The sequence below is a fragment of the Leuciscus leuciscus genome (assembly GCF_965113295.1).
Source record: "Leuciscus leuciscus genome assembly, chromosome: 19".
Lineage (NCBI taxonomy): Eukaryota > Metazoa > Chordata > Actinopteri > Cypriniformes > Leuciscidae > Leuciscus > Leuciscus leuciscus.
The window spans coordinates 21,233,292-21,248,421 of NC_138743.1; the positions used below are offsets into that span (position 1 = coordinate 21,233,292).

At 41.7% G+C, this 15,130-nt stretch overlaps 2 long non-coding RNA genes across 4 annotated transcripts in view; one reads left to right on the forward strand and one right to left on the reverse strand.

Moving 5' to 3' along the window:
• LOC309481722 overlaps positions 1-15,130 on the forward strand; it is a 430,539-nt gene that overhangs the window by 143,731 nt on the left and 271,678 nt on the right. The gene's annotated exons all lie outside the window — the stretch shown is intronic.
• LOC309481719 lies at positions 7,793-9,266 on the reverse strand. Of its 3 annotated transcripts, none has more exons than XR_014200085.1 (3): positions 9,153-9,167; positions 8,414-8,945; positions 7,793-8,323 (listed from the first exon to the last, which is right to left on the reverse strand). It is a non-coding gene; the product is annotated as an uncharacterized lncRNA (long non-coding RNA). The 3 variants fall into 3 exon arrangements; XR_014200086.1 differs by having other exon boundaries at positions 7,793-8,143; positions 8,319-8,945; XR_014200084.1 differs by having other exon boundaries at positions 7,793-8,945; positions 9,153-9,266.

Consider the following 15,130-nt stretch of genomic DNA (forward strand, 5'->3'; position numbering starts at 1 on the left):
CTAACACATATATGACACGATAACGACAATGACAATGATAGTTATCTAACTCTCTGACTCTTTAACACTACTACAACTGCTTCTACTACTCCTGCAACACCCACAAGGTGGCACGAGTTTCGAACCGCCTTTTATCCGGAAGCGACACTCAGACCAAACCGATGACGTATCCACACAAACCGAGGCCTCGTTTGTCATCAGTCACGTGATTTTCACGTTAACAACACAAGCCTCGAATCACGGCTTCATCTGGCACGCCCATATTTTCTCGACACAAGCTCCGACGCCTCGGTTCAAATGTCACATCACTAGGCGTTTGTATTGACTCTGCTCACTGGTCGAGCGGCATTGTGGGGAACTGCTATATGGGAGAACCGGCACCCATGCTGTGTTTCGTTTCAAGCGTTGTCGACCGAGATGAGTAGGGTTTTCGATGGTGTGGGAGCGGATTTCCCTTCCTTAGAGATGAGATCGAGGAGGAGGTCTCACCTTAATAATTTTTTTGGGGGGAGTAGTGAGCACCAAGCTATGCAGGCTGTAGAGCCAAGCCTGCATGAGCTTTTGCCCGAACCAGTGCCCAAGATGGCCGTCGCCATGCTCGATCCAGTTCCTAAGATGACCGCCGCCATGCTTGATCCAGTTCCCAAGATGGCCGTCGCCATGCCCGAGTCTGTTCACGAGATGGCTGAATCGTCTGAGTCTGTTCACGAGATTGCTGAATCGACTGAGTCTGTTCACGAGATGGCTGAATCGTCTGAGTCTGTTCACGAGATGGCTGAATCGTCCGAGTCTGTTCACGAGATGGCTGCTGAATCGTCCGAGTCTGTTCACGAGATGGCTGCTGAATCGTCCGAGTCTGTTCACGAGATGGCTGCTGAATCGTCCGAGTCTGTTCACGAGATGGCTTCTGAATTGTCCGAGTCTGTTCACGAGATGGCTGCTGAATCGTCCGAGTCTGTTCACGAGATGGCTGCTGAATCGTCCGAGTCTGTTCACGAGATGGCAGTTCCTGTCATGGCTGAAAGGTCCAAATCCGAGTCCCCTGAGCTTCCTGTTCCGACCAAGTTGGCTGAACCTGAGTTTTCTGAATTCCCTGTCCTGACCATAAGGCATGTATCTGTATTTCCTGAGAGTCTTGTCAAAGCTGAGATGGTCGCCTTTGAGTTTCCTGTGCCCTATAGGTCAGCCAACATGACCGTTCCCAAGCTCCATCGACTCTTGGCCTTAGCCAATATGACCGTTCCTGAGTTCCCTAGTCTCTCTGCTCTACCCAAGATGGCCGATCTCGAACTCTTTGAATACTTTGCCTGGCCCAAGATAGCCGATCTCGAACTCTTTGAACTCTCTGCCTGGCCCAAGATGGCCGATCCCAAGCTCTTTGAACTCTCTGCCTCACCCAAGATGGCGAATATTGAACCCTTTAACCTGGCCATGAGGCCTTCCGTGTATCCTGTCTCTCTGTCTCTCCTTCTACCCAGGTTCCTGTTGCCTCCAGCGCCCCCTTGGATTCCGGTTCCAGTCTGGCTTCCTGGCCCGTCCCTCCCCCAGGTCCACCTCCGTTCCTCCTCCCACCTGGACTCTTGTTTCTGTTCGGTATGGAGTGTCTGGAAGCCACTCCTTAGAGGAAGGGGTACTGTCATGGTTGGCTAACCGTGGTCCGTTCTTGTGTGTATGTTTTTGTGCTGATTGTCATCACCTGGACTGATCAACTGATTACTACCTCATCAGCACCGGCACACCTGTTATTCATTTAGATCTGTCTATATAAGCATTGTCTCTTGTTTTGTTAACTGTCGGATCATTGTCATTGTTACCTGCCTCTGCTTCATGTCGTTGTTACCTGTTATCCTGGATTTCTGGTTTGGGTTTATTTGTGTAAATAAATCTACATTTGTTACTTGCATTTGCATCCTCATCTTTACGTGACATTATGCACATTATTTTCTGAGAGTGTAAGCTGTGTTTGAAATCAGTCACTATTCCCTACATTACTCCACTAATATAGTCCACTTGAAGGAGTGAATGAGCAAATTTGGACACTGAGTGCGCCAGAAGGGCTGCCACTTTTGCATAGTTTGTGCTTGCTGTTTAATAATCATTTGAAACTGAACAAACTGTCAGCATCAGTAGTAATGATAATGTTTAGCTTGAACTCTGTCATGGAAACTAGTATGTATAAACCTTAATTAAACAATTTAATAATCAATTAAAAATGAATTGATATACCTGTATGATGTTACTCTGTACCCACATTGGACCAGAGGTTTGGATAATGGATGGAAAGATGATTCAGATGTGGGAGCCATCTTCTGGCGAGACGCGGGAATTAATTTGGCATGACCCTCACGGTGCATTATGGGTATTCTCTAGCTATTGAGTGAGGCTGCATCCAAAAAATGTAGTTAGCTGTCTTGTTGCCTTGCTGCCCTATCAGGCAATGGCTTTGCAGGCAGCATTTGCACGTGAAGGTATATTACGAAATCTTCTGAGGCAGAGTAATGCTTTAATGATCTACAGCAAAACAGAGAGAGCTTTGGCCAGACAGGAAATTATCAGGAGAAAAAGGGAATAATGTGTTGAGTTATGACTCTCACTGCCCACACAAAGGCAGCGGCTTCAGCATGGTTTCTTTTTTCACTTCTTGTTTTTAAGAAGTGCAAATTCTTTGTCCTGTGTATAGTGCTAAGTCAATGTTGACACCATATTACATTTGAGACAAGCCTCGCTGTGAGGGTTAGAGGTATAGTCAATAAAAAAGACAAAAAAAAAACTGAGTTCTGAAAATTACACAACCTTGGACAATATGACATATTGAACAAACTATTGGTCCCTTGTGGTCTAATTTGTGTTCACGTCAAATAAAATATGGCATCTACTCTGGCTAATGACAGCCAATTACTTTGCCTCGATCTGATTTGGTTATCTGTGTTTCTGTTTACATAAGCAAAAACAGAACGATCAATAGAAAAAAGCTAAATGTGTATGTGGTCATCTAGTTGTTAGCAGCAGCATATTGATTGTTAAGGGATGAAAATGTGGTGGTAAGACTTTACAATACAGTTTAATTTGTTAACTAACATGTACTAACAATGTACATTATTTCTACAGCATAATCTCAACATTTACTAATACATTTTGAAAAGAAAGTTAACATTAGTTAAGGCACTGTGAACTAACATGAACATTTTTAACTACTAAAGTTAAGAACTAAAGTTCACAAAGGTCAATACAACTTATTGGTTATACTTTATTTTACAGTGTTACAGTGTAGTTATTTATTTAAGTTCAGTGTAATAATAATTAACTACATGTACTTACTATAAGCCAGGGTTAGGATTATGGTTTCGTTTAGGGTTAGTTGCTTGTAATTATGCATAATTTATAGTCATTTCTACAGTAACTACATGTCACATGTGTAACAAGGACACTGTAAAATAAACTGTTACTAACTTATTTCATGCTAGTTAATGCTTTAACTAGATGCATGAGACCCTATAGTAAAGTGTTACCGTGGTATGCTGTGAATTTCTTATGCAAATTATTTATTTATTTTATTTTATTTTATTTATTTTTTGCCAAAGTTATATGTATTTTAGACAGGTAATAGTATGGAGAGTACATTTATAGCGAGCTGAGCAAAGATTTAATTCCTTTAGTTTACTTGTTTTCCCAGATTAATTAGTGAGCCAACCATTAGGGAAATTAAGGATAAATTTGCTCTTCACTGTAGTCTTCAGTTAATGACATGATTCCTAACTTCATTGCTCTGACGTTGAGAAAATAAACAAGGTCCCTGCGGTTGGAAAATCCATCAGTCTGAGCTCTTGACTGATGTAATCATTTCATAAAGTGCAATTATGTCTGTGATGGAGTGTAGGATTGGAGTCTGGGGAAATAAAGCCTCCTTAACAAACATTTCTATGAGGATGAGAGGCTTATGAGATGAATTCATCACTTTTGCTGAGACCTTGACAGACACACTGAAATATTTATGTCATAGTGAGAGAAACCAGCCCACACGTCCAAAGGTGAATCAAAATATATAGCCACTTCTTGACTATGAGGACAAAATCAAAACACCAAGGTCCTGTTTGTCTATCATGTGACAATAAGTGGATGATGAATAGAGGTAGACGGCTGTGATAAACTAACCCACGCAGGCAGAGGTGCAGTTCGGTCCCTGAACACAAGGACAAGACCCCTGGGCCATAATATAATTGGTTTGCATTTATTCATTGTTTGGAACCACTGATGCAGTCTTCATTAGAGCAGGAATATACAACGATGAGACAAAACATTATGACCACCTGTATAATATGTAGGGCTGCCACCTATTAGTCGACTAAATGTTAGTTGACAAGAAGAGGCTTAGTCGACCAAAATTGTATTAGTCTCAGAAAAAAAAGGAAAAAAAAAACTCCACAGGAAGTGGCAAAATCATGCAGTCCGTGATGGACAGATTGTTGGTATTGCCTTGTGGTAATTACAGTGTGTCGGGCAGGATATCCAAATGTTCGCCTATCATCCATCGACCTCAAATATGGCTTATCATTTGAAACTTAATTAGTAGCAACTTTACTTGGCCGCTAACTCTAACGTTAACCTATATAAATGTGGGCTATTATTAGGCGCATATCCAAGAATTCACTCCATGTGGAAACTAAATTATTAGCACGCTTACTGCAGGACTTGAAGACACCGGTGCGATCACTTCCTGATAACAGCAGAAACAACTAAAAAACTCATAATTTTAATCATAAAATAATTTTTTTTTGCTCATACAGACAAGAGTAATACACCATTTGAAACAGGGTCTAGTGTTAACAGGGTCTACTTTTATTTGTGTAAACGCACAATAACAGCATTGTGCTTTTGTAAAATAAAGAAAACAAATAGGTTGCACATTCTTCTGTCTCTGCCTCAGTGAACTGGAGCACGTCACAAAAATGAACCGAAACTCAACGTATAGGCTACTTGCCTCACAGACATGAGAAAAATATCTATAAAAAGCTTGAAATGTCTACTTTTAAATGAACCAATTTGAAAACAAATACTCTTATTATGTAAATCCGTATGAAATGTGCATTTCTCTCAAAAGGTGTGTCCACTATACTGAAGATGGTGAGTCAGCATCGTCAACTTCATCTTTGCAGCCAACACTGACTCAGAAAACTCTAAAATTATCTCTGTGCTATTTTTTCCAGACACATTCATAATTCATACTTTTTTCCAGTGCTTAGTGGCAAGATTATGCGTGTGCTTGACCACAGAATAGGCTATATATTCCACCCCCCAGTATATATTTAAATAATTACATTTATATAAACGTGTGATTATAGGCAGGCGACTATGGCTCAAATGAATTACTACTAGTCGACTAGAAAAAAATTTAGTCGGGGCAGGCCTGCTTATATCCTGTTGGTCCTCCGTGTGCTGTCAAAACTGAGCCAACCCGCCGAGGCATGGACTCTACAAGACCCCTGAAGGTGTCCTGTGGTATCTGTCACCAAGACATTAGTAGTAGATCCTTCAAGTCCTTTAGGTTGTGAGGTGGAGCCGCCATGGATCGAACTTGTTGGACCAGCACATCCCAGATCCTCGATTGGATTGAGATCTGGGGAATTTGCAGGCCAGGGCAACACCTTGAACTCTACATGTTCCTCAAACCATTCCTAAACAATGTGAACAGTGTGTCAGGTGTATTATCCTACTGAAAGAGGTCACTTCCAGCATGGAACACCAGTGTCATGAAGGGGTGTGCCTGGTCTGCAACAATGTTTAGGTATGTGGCACTTGTCAAATTCACGTCAACATGAATGGCCGGACCCATGATTTCCCAGCATCACATCGACGGCTTGTCGTCATCCCAGTTTATCCTGGTTCCATCACTTCCCCAGTTAAACAGTGCACACATACCCACAGCCCCATACGCAGCAGAGTGTGATGCATTGTGTGTTGTGACACATTCCTCCCAAAACCATCATTAAAGTTTTGTGTGACTTGTGCCTACGTTGTGATTACGTAAATTAGTCGATTTGCATGGAATGCGTTGATTCGGCTCCCTGGCATGCTGAAACTCAGTGGTTATTACAAAAATCCTGATCTAAAGTGTGGAGATTTTTAAACAGAGACTGAATGATGTGAATGGTGCTCTGCATACTCACAAGAGCATCTAAAAAGAAAACATCCAGAGGCTTTTCTACCTCAAAACGAAAAGACGGCAGCGTAAGCATTTGGACTATTATAGTGATTTTTTACACAGCACTAGAATATGGTTGTCAGTCCCATATTTTGTGCTTAATACTGCTGCTTTCATACAGCATTCTGCTTTTTACGAGCTGCCGAGGCTGCAAGACGCGCAGCTCAAACATACTCTCTGCAACCGGTTACAAAGCAATTAATGCCATTGTTGGTTATTTGGATAACATATCTAATGTATAAATTCATGCCTCAATTGGAATTATTTATTTAATTATGTGCTGTCAATCATGGTAAAACTTCACGGTTTTATGGACGTCAGCATGTTTGATACTGTCACTATGGTTACCGCTATAGTTAGTTTGTGAGTTAGTTAGTTAGAATCAGAAACGTTCAACATTGAAAAAAAATAAAAATAAATTCACGTAATTTAATGCTATTAACGGACACAAGCAGCAGACTATAAACATAATTTCTTGTGTGAATTTTCAAATTATAGCAGCAATAATAAATTAAATGGTTATCCAAGAGCATTATATTCAATGGTTTGAGACTGGAAGATGTTTTAATATATATATATATTTTTTTTTAAGTAGTCTCTTATGGTCAACAAAAATACAATAAAAACAGTATTATTGTCACAATTATGTTATTTCTAGTCTGCACCTGTTCTCGTTAGTCCCTGACAGTGATGCGCGGGTCAATGTATAAACAACCCGCACCCGACCGACGTTTTCAACTAACCCGCCCGCAACTCGGACCGCAAAAAAAAGAACGAAAATATTGTACCCGACCCACTTCCTGACCCGCATTTTTTAAAAGTAGTAAATGCATAGCAAGAAGTACACATGACAAAGCCAGCACTTTGGTCATCATCTTTCATTATTTCGGCAACTTTGCTCTTTCTGTTTGTGTATTTGCGGAGCTTCCACTCCCCAGTCTTCACCTTTTCTCTTGCCGCCTCCATCTCTATCTGCAGACTGAGCTCGTGCGTCATCTTCGCGCCAGTTATTCAGCTAATAAAGTGTAGGCCTATGTATTTAAAAGAAAATTGCATGTGAGCGGAGTGGAGCGGGAGCAAGCGGGCGGATCTTGGACAGAGCGCAGAGCGGCATTTTTAAAAGGATGGAGCGTCGCCCTATTTCCCACTCCAATTTCACTCCGCGCACACCAAGATTCTGAAGCATGCTCAGTCAAGCCTGACTCAGTCTACTGTTGATGACTGCAAGATGGATTCTATTTTCAGTCAAAACTCGGCTCAGTAATGGAGTTCAAAAAGTAGGCTACTTCAAAAAGGAAAATAAGAAGTCATACAGGTGTAAAACTAACTATAATGTGGTAGAAGAAAACGAATGTGGAGACATCGTTTCAGTCAGTAAAGATTAATTTTGGAATTTAAAAAGACACATCTCTCGAAAACATGCAGTGTGCTATGTGAACACGCTTGGAAGAAAGCAAAAGGTTAGCAAATTGAATACGGTAACTTGTAACAAAGTGTAGCCTAAATTAAATGTAACCGATGTTAGGGCCGAGGGACAATTACCACACTCCGGAGGAGCAGACACCAGAGGACACCAAGAGGCGGACAACAGAATGACTTCTAAAGGTAGGTTTTTATTAATTTAAAAGAATAAAAACAGTGCTGAGAATGTTCGTGGCTGGACCCCGGTTTGGGAAGAGGAGCTGGGGGAGGGATATTCCTCTTCTCTACTGACTCGTGGGTGGGACAATGGCTTCTTCTCGTCTGTTCGACTCGTCAGAAAGGTGCTTGAGGGACAGACAGTAATTTCTTCTCGTTCCTTCGACTCGTCAGAATGTGCTTGTAGGATGGACAGAGGCTTCTGCTCGCCTTCAGATTTCCCCACGGACAGAACAGGTAAGTATTCGGCTCGTGGAGATGTTCTTAGGACAGCCGATCGAATGAACAGCAGCTTCCCCACCTCTTCTGAGGGACAGACAGTGACGGTGCTCAGATTCGGCTTGTGGACGTGTTCATAGAACAGCCGATCGAATGACAGCAGCTTCCTCACCTCTTCTGAGGGACAGACAGTGACGGTGCTCAGACTCGGCTTGTGGACGTGTCCATGGAACAGCCGATCGAATGACAGCAGCTTCCTCACCTCTTCTCTTCTGAGGGACAGACAGTGACGGTGCTCAGACTCGGCTTGTGGACGTGTTCATAGAACAGCCGATCGAATGACAGCAGCTTCCTCACCTCTTCTGAAGGACAGACAGTGACGGTAGATCAGGCAATAACAAGTGAGACAGGACTGTGGTAATTTACCCGCCTTTGCTCTCGTTCCGTGCGTAACAGAGCGGCGTCGTTGGGAGAGTTCGTGAGACTGGGCTTTCGTGGACGTGAGAGAGAGTGCTCGTGAAGTGTGGTACTCGGGGTACGTTGAGCTCTTTCCCTCCACACCGTACACTCAAGTGGGAACCTGGACACAGCTTTAGACAGATCAATTTGAAGGAATCTTCACAGTCATAAGTCAATATTCATCCATCAAAGTTTCAGAAGAACGCAGTCGTTTGATCTCACCACACTTGTGCATAAATCACTCTTGTAAATCTTCACACGTGTGCACTTCACTCTTTCAGACACTGCAAACTCACTTCATCTCCACAGTGATTAATCGACTCGTTTCTCCTCTCTCTGTAGGGTGGATGACTCAAGAAATAATGGTTTCAGAAGATCAGCATGAACACATCAGCGATCCTCCCAGCTGTTCCAGTTACTCCGCTTCGTTCTGCCAACAAGATCACACACACTGCCCGCAACAAAGGTTAGTTGCACACTGGTGAATGGTCAATCTTCAAATGGGGTTTTCTCAACAGGTAATCAACAGAAAGGTGCACTTAACTTTTCCCCGGTGAGTCACTCAATATCCGGCAGTGGTTTCCTCTTTCACTTCTGCCAGTCACTCCCTTTTCTTCTGTATAATCTTCTCACTTACTTCATTGCGTTGCTGTTCATGTTTTCCTCGGAAAAACTCACTAAATGAGCATGCCTCGGGGAATCTCACAGTAGAACCCCGATCCGGCATTAAACCTTCAGCCTTCTTATTTCCCCGCCGCTGTCAGAACACACACTGCTGCCTGCCCGTCCTTCACACTGCTCAAACACTCCCTTTTTATGCTCCTTTTCCTGAGCACGTGCTTCAATGAAGCGCAGCTGATTTGCTTCAGCTGGCGCTCGTTATGGCCAACACCCAACAGAGCCAGATTTAGGACCAATGAGGAATTTTTTGGATTTGCCAGGTTTTCACCCGGTGACATAAATATAGCGTAAAATTCTAACAATTGATACAAGCCCATTTAAATTTTAATCCTGCGCGCTGCGCAAAAGTTCAGTTATAAGAATGTTGTCCTAATAGTTAATTTAGCCTAGGCCTACTTTCAAAACGTTTATGTATATTTATTTTATATTTTTGTTTATATAAATTTTATTTATATTATTAGGCCCATTTATTCGTTTTATTTTACTGCAGTTTGTGTGTACAATGGATATAAGCCCATTTAAATTTTAATCGTGCACGTTGCACAAAAGTTAACTTATCCAAAATTCTGGCCTAATAGTAAATTTACTTTTAAAATTTTTATGTAGGCTATATTTTTGTTTATATAATTGTTATTTATATTATTAGGCCCATTTATTCGTTTAATTTTACAGGACTTTGTGTAGGCTATATTCCTTCTTACATTTGTAATTTGAAATAAAACATTTCTATTTGAAAAATGTTGTTGTTGCTCATTAGTTCTTTAGGAGGTAAGGCTGTGGTCTAAGCTAACAGTGATATAGGCTACATGTAGATTTTTTTTTTTTCCTTTTTGGAGCGAGCGGGGGGCGATTTGAGTGGAGCGCGGATCAAACTGCGTTGAGCGCTGAGCGATAATGAGCGGAGCGGCCTGATGTAGCTTTGAGCGGGGGAGCGGAGGGGTGGACAGTTCCGTCAGCGATGAGCGAAGATTCTCACCGCTCCACTCCGCTCATATGCTCTCTATAGTACTATATAAATTACAAAGGTTTAATTGGCATCTTTATTTCAAACGACCCGACCGACCGCGACCCGAATATCATAAAAAATATTTTTGGATGACTCGTAACCGCGGGTAACCGCGGGTGACCGCAGGCACCCGCTCATTTCGGATCAACCCGCGCATCACTGGTCCCTGATTAGTTAATCTTCCTCCAACTGTGTCTAGTTAGTTCCCTCATTTCATTGTGTATTCATACTCCCTGTTTTAATTGTTCAGTCCCTTGTTGGTTTTCATTAATGTTAAGCCTGGTTCACACGGCAGGATAATTAGGCAGATTTTAGCCCCGATTCACCCCTTCCGACGATCTTAAGGATGCTCCGATTATCTTAAAATAATTTGATCAGATATTCCTGCCGTGTGTGGTATGTTAAGACTGCTCTCGTCTGCTCGGAAACACGTCGGAACCGCTCCGATCTCAAATCGGGGATATCCAACATGTTGGATTTTTTTGGCCCGATTTCTCCTCGTGTGTGGTGTCACCCAGGGACAAACGAGCACGCAGCCTGTGGACTGTGGCATGTAGCCAATCAGAAAGCGAGGTGACGAGGCGGTGAGGAAGCACTGGGAAACAAAATCAAAACAGCCGGCGGCATGGCGCACCAGAAAGTCCGGTGGACGTCGGAGATGGAGGACCAACTTGTTTATATAACCAATAACGGTTTTTTTTTTTCGGTTAAAAACAAACTACAAACTATCGCCACTGCATCCTCTTCGTCCGCCATGATTGTTTATTCTGAAGTCACGTTTGATCTCGAGGGATTTTGCGAGATTTCCCGTCTGACCTGGGAATGCTCGGGAATCAAATCGGTTCGTGTGTGATGTGTTGATTTTGCCGTGTGGCTGCGCACCACACACTGTACGACCAAAACTGTTAGACCCGTGATTTTTTTATCGCCGTGTGTGGGGTCTCTCAGGTTTGGAAAATCGTCCGACAATTTTAAAATCGTCCCGTGTGAACCAGGCTCAGGGTTGCCAACTCTCACGCATCTCGCGTGACAGTCACGCATTCAGCCTCAATCTCACGCTCTCACGCTCAACAAAGAAATCTCACGCAAAAATAGACATTCTTCTGTGCTCTATTTTTTTTTCACTCATGTGCACTAAATTTCAGAATTACTATAAACAATTCAGGCTCTTAACTACTGGATGGACCACTAGTTATGGCGCAAATTAGTTAAAAATCTCCCAGAACCTAGAGCGAGCACGCATGCGAGACTGTCGTCCAAACCAACCGATAGCGCGCGCACGCACGGCAGAGAGGGAAAGTCTTACAACTGCGCATTTTATCAGTTGCGGCGCCTTCATCTATAGTCTACACTGCAGCACGACGTATATTCACATCAAATGTTAACGCAGAGGAACGGGACACTGCAGTTCACAAAAGTTCATTATTTGCATGTGCTTTAAAGCCTTGCCGGTTAAACATGTCATTCGCTGCTGATGCGCTGTTCAAATATGCGCTTTACTGAGCGCGTACACTCGACGCGCACATGCACTAAAAGCCTGTTACTGGACTAAGTTATCTTGTGAGTCTAATATTGCGCTAATACTGTCAAATACAGACAATGTTTACATAAACAAAGTTGGTTATGTCTAAAGTGAAAGCAAACAGAGAAAATTAATTAAAATCTGCTTGTCATATATATATGCGTGTATATTAGACGCGTCGCGTGCAGTTCTTACAGAGACAGTATCCCTAATAATAAACATGCTGCCGCTTGTTCTTAAAGAGATAGTTCACCCAAAACCAAACAGTTGCTGGTCCCCATTGACATACATAGTAGGAAAAAAATATACTATGGAAGTCACAGGGGTACATCAACTGTTTGGTTACTGACATTCTTTCAAATAACGTTTATTTTCAACAGAAGAAAGAAACTTATTCAGGTTTAAAACAACTTAAGAGAGTAAATTATGACTTTTTGGGGGGAGAACTATGCCGTTAATGTTAATAAAACAACAAAACACACAGAGGAAATCATTCACTGCTCTTGACTGAGAACTTTAAGTCTGTTGTGTTTTATTTTCATATTTGTCCATTTAATTACTTTCTTCAATTCTACTGTTAAATACACCTATAGCTGAAAAAATAAAGCACTGTTTATTTCATTTGTATATTAAGTTGTGTATGTGTAATATGTATCTCTGTTCTTAATTTTTAATAACAAAGAAAATAGTGACAAAGATTTTAGCTTCGCCACTTTGACCTAAATGTCTGCCATTCTTTTTTATTTTATATTTTGTTACCTATATTTTGTTATAAGGCTTTGTTTTTAAAATAGGGACATTAGTTTGGCTGTAATGCTCAGTCACATGCAAAATAGTAAAACCAACATGAAAAAGAATCATGATAAAATCGTGATTTTTTTCTGAAAAACAAAACAAAAATTGTGATATTATTGCCATATCGCCCACCCCAGGTGTAAAAAAGTGCCTAGATGTGCTTAGATGCTAAAAATGTGTTATTATTGATCATTATATCACACTACAATTAAACATAATGAAACATTCATTTGAATTGAAATTGTTTTATTAGCTTAGCTAATATTATTTATTAGCTTTTTCTAGAGATTGCAGTCATGCATGACATGGTGAAAAATGACTTGAAATAATACTGAAAATAGGTTAAGATGAATGTTAAATGTGTGCCCCCTAAAAGCACAAGTGCCCCCCCCCCCCCCCCCCCCCCCGTCGAAGAAGTCTCACTCCGAGCTAAACTGAAAAGTTGGCAACCCTGCAGGCTTTAGATGTGGTTGTTTCTGTTCTGCCTAAACTTAACCCATAAAGTTTGTGTTTTACCCTAATCTTCATTGCGTGTGCTTTCAACAATGACCAAGATGTTACAATTACAGTTTAAAATAAAAAATATATATATTATATGTGATATATAATGGCAAAGCTGTTTTTTTTTTTTGTTGTTGTTGTTGTTGTTTTTTTGCTTTTTCATTGATTCAGAAATCATTCTGATATCCTGATTTGGTGCTCAAGAAATTTTTATTTGCTTTTTTAAATTTTTTGGTGCTTTTAGTATTTTTGTGGAACATGTGATACTTTTTTTCAGGATTCTTTCTTTGGAGAATCGAAGGTTCAAAAGAAAAGCATGTATTTGAAGTAGACATTTTTGTCTTTACAATCATTTTTGCAGAATGAAAATAATAAGAAAAAAAAAATACTGACCCCAAACTTTTAAACTGTAGTGTATCTAGATGTGCAGTGCACTTTCAGCATGTCAAAGAGAGGATTCAGAGGTCACCAATATATTGATGCTTAACACTTCAATTAAAGTATGCCAGATTATGGGAGTCTGGTGCATCCTTCACAGCCTAATAATCAGAACCTGCCTGCAAGCTAGGGAATTGCACCAAGCAAATTGCATTCCACACTAATTACCTGATTTACATAATTCCTTTAGTGGATCAGGTACTAAAACAATACAGACAGATGTGCATGCAAATAAACAATGATATTAGCGAGCACAATTTATTTGTAGTGAATTTCCTCATTGGGGTATATGGTGAACCTGGATAAGTCTGATATAAAAGAAATGGTAGACTTCAGGAAGCCCATTGTGATTTGTATTGGATGGTGCTTTGAAATTACCAGAGTTAACCTGAACAAAACCTTTGGCATCAAACATTGATGAGCTAATTTAATTAAGCAGGGATGAAAATACAAACCTGTTCATATGGAAGGTAGCTGTAATCCTGTTAGAAGACTGCAAAAACCACAAAGGGAAGAAACAAAATAAGAATAAGCGCCTCATAAAATTCCATTCAATCAGTTGCTCAATCAATCAAATGTTTTATGAATCATTACGATGTGATTCAGAATGATCCTAGAAACCACTGCTGTCTGTCTATAATTTAGTGTCTAGCTAACATGTGATTATGGCAAGCCGTCTCGGTTACTGATGTAACCCTCGTTCCCTGAAGGAGGGAACGGGAGACGTAACGTCGACGTGACGACGTAATTTGGATCACTTCAGGGAGCCCTATCAACTTCGAGTGTCTACAGAGCGAGCCAATGAACGCTGGCGTGCGTGAATCGCGTCACGCGCCCCCGCCCCACAGCGCGGGTATAAACAGGAAGCGGGCGCACGCACACATTGTTTTTCGCTGAGGAGCCGAGATTTGTGTCGGCCATGCAGCGATGGTCAGCAACGGTGGCGACGGGACATTACGTCTCCCGTTCCCTCCTTCAGGGAACGAGGGTTACATCAGTAACCGACACGTTCCCTTTCAGTCACTCACGTTCGACGTAACGTCGACGTGACGACGTAATTGGGATCCCATGGAAAACACGACGGTTGCTGCCAGATCCAGCTCCCTACGCAAGACTCTCAGACCCCCAACTGCTGGGGCGGAAGACCTGCGTAGAGGGAGTTCAACTGCTGTTCCATTATACCCCACACAGTGAACTTGGATAACACTGGGGAAGCGTACCTTTGCAGGGGAAAGACGCTGCAGAGCCACATCCTGCCCGAAGGGAGGTAACATGTGGAGAATACACATATGGACTGGCCGAAGGGGCTGTAACAACAATGGCGTCCGGCCAGCTGCTTTTCACATTAAGTGAATCATGAGGGTATCGAACACATCTTCTTTGTCCTTAGGAAGACAAGCTCTGGTTAAATATTACTCCCGAAGGGGTAATTCACCAGCGCCGGGGTGTCTGAAGCCCCCCCAGTTCAGCATGGACTCCCTGTGACTTTTATAGACTCGTGACATTCCAGATACTCCACACACACGTACACACACACACACACACACAAACATCCTTTGCGTTTAACTTAACGTCCTTTTAATGTGTGTAACTCAGACTTGTATCTGAACTTCCTGTATGTATGTGTGATTAATGTTGTTTTGATCATATAGTTATGATCTTCGAGTGTTTG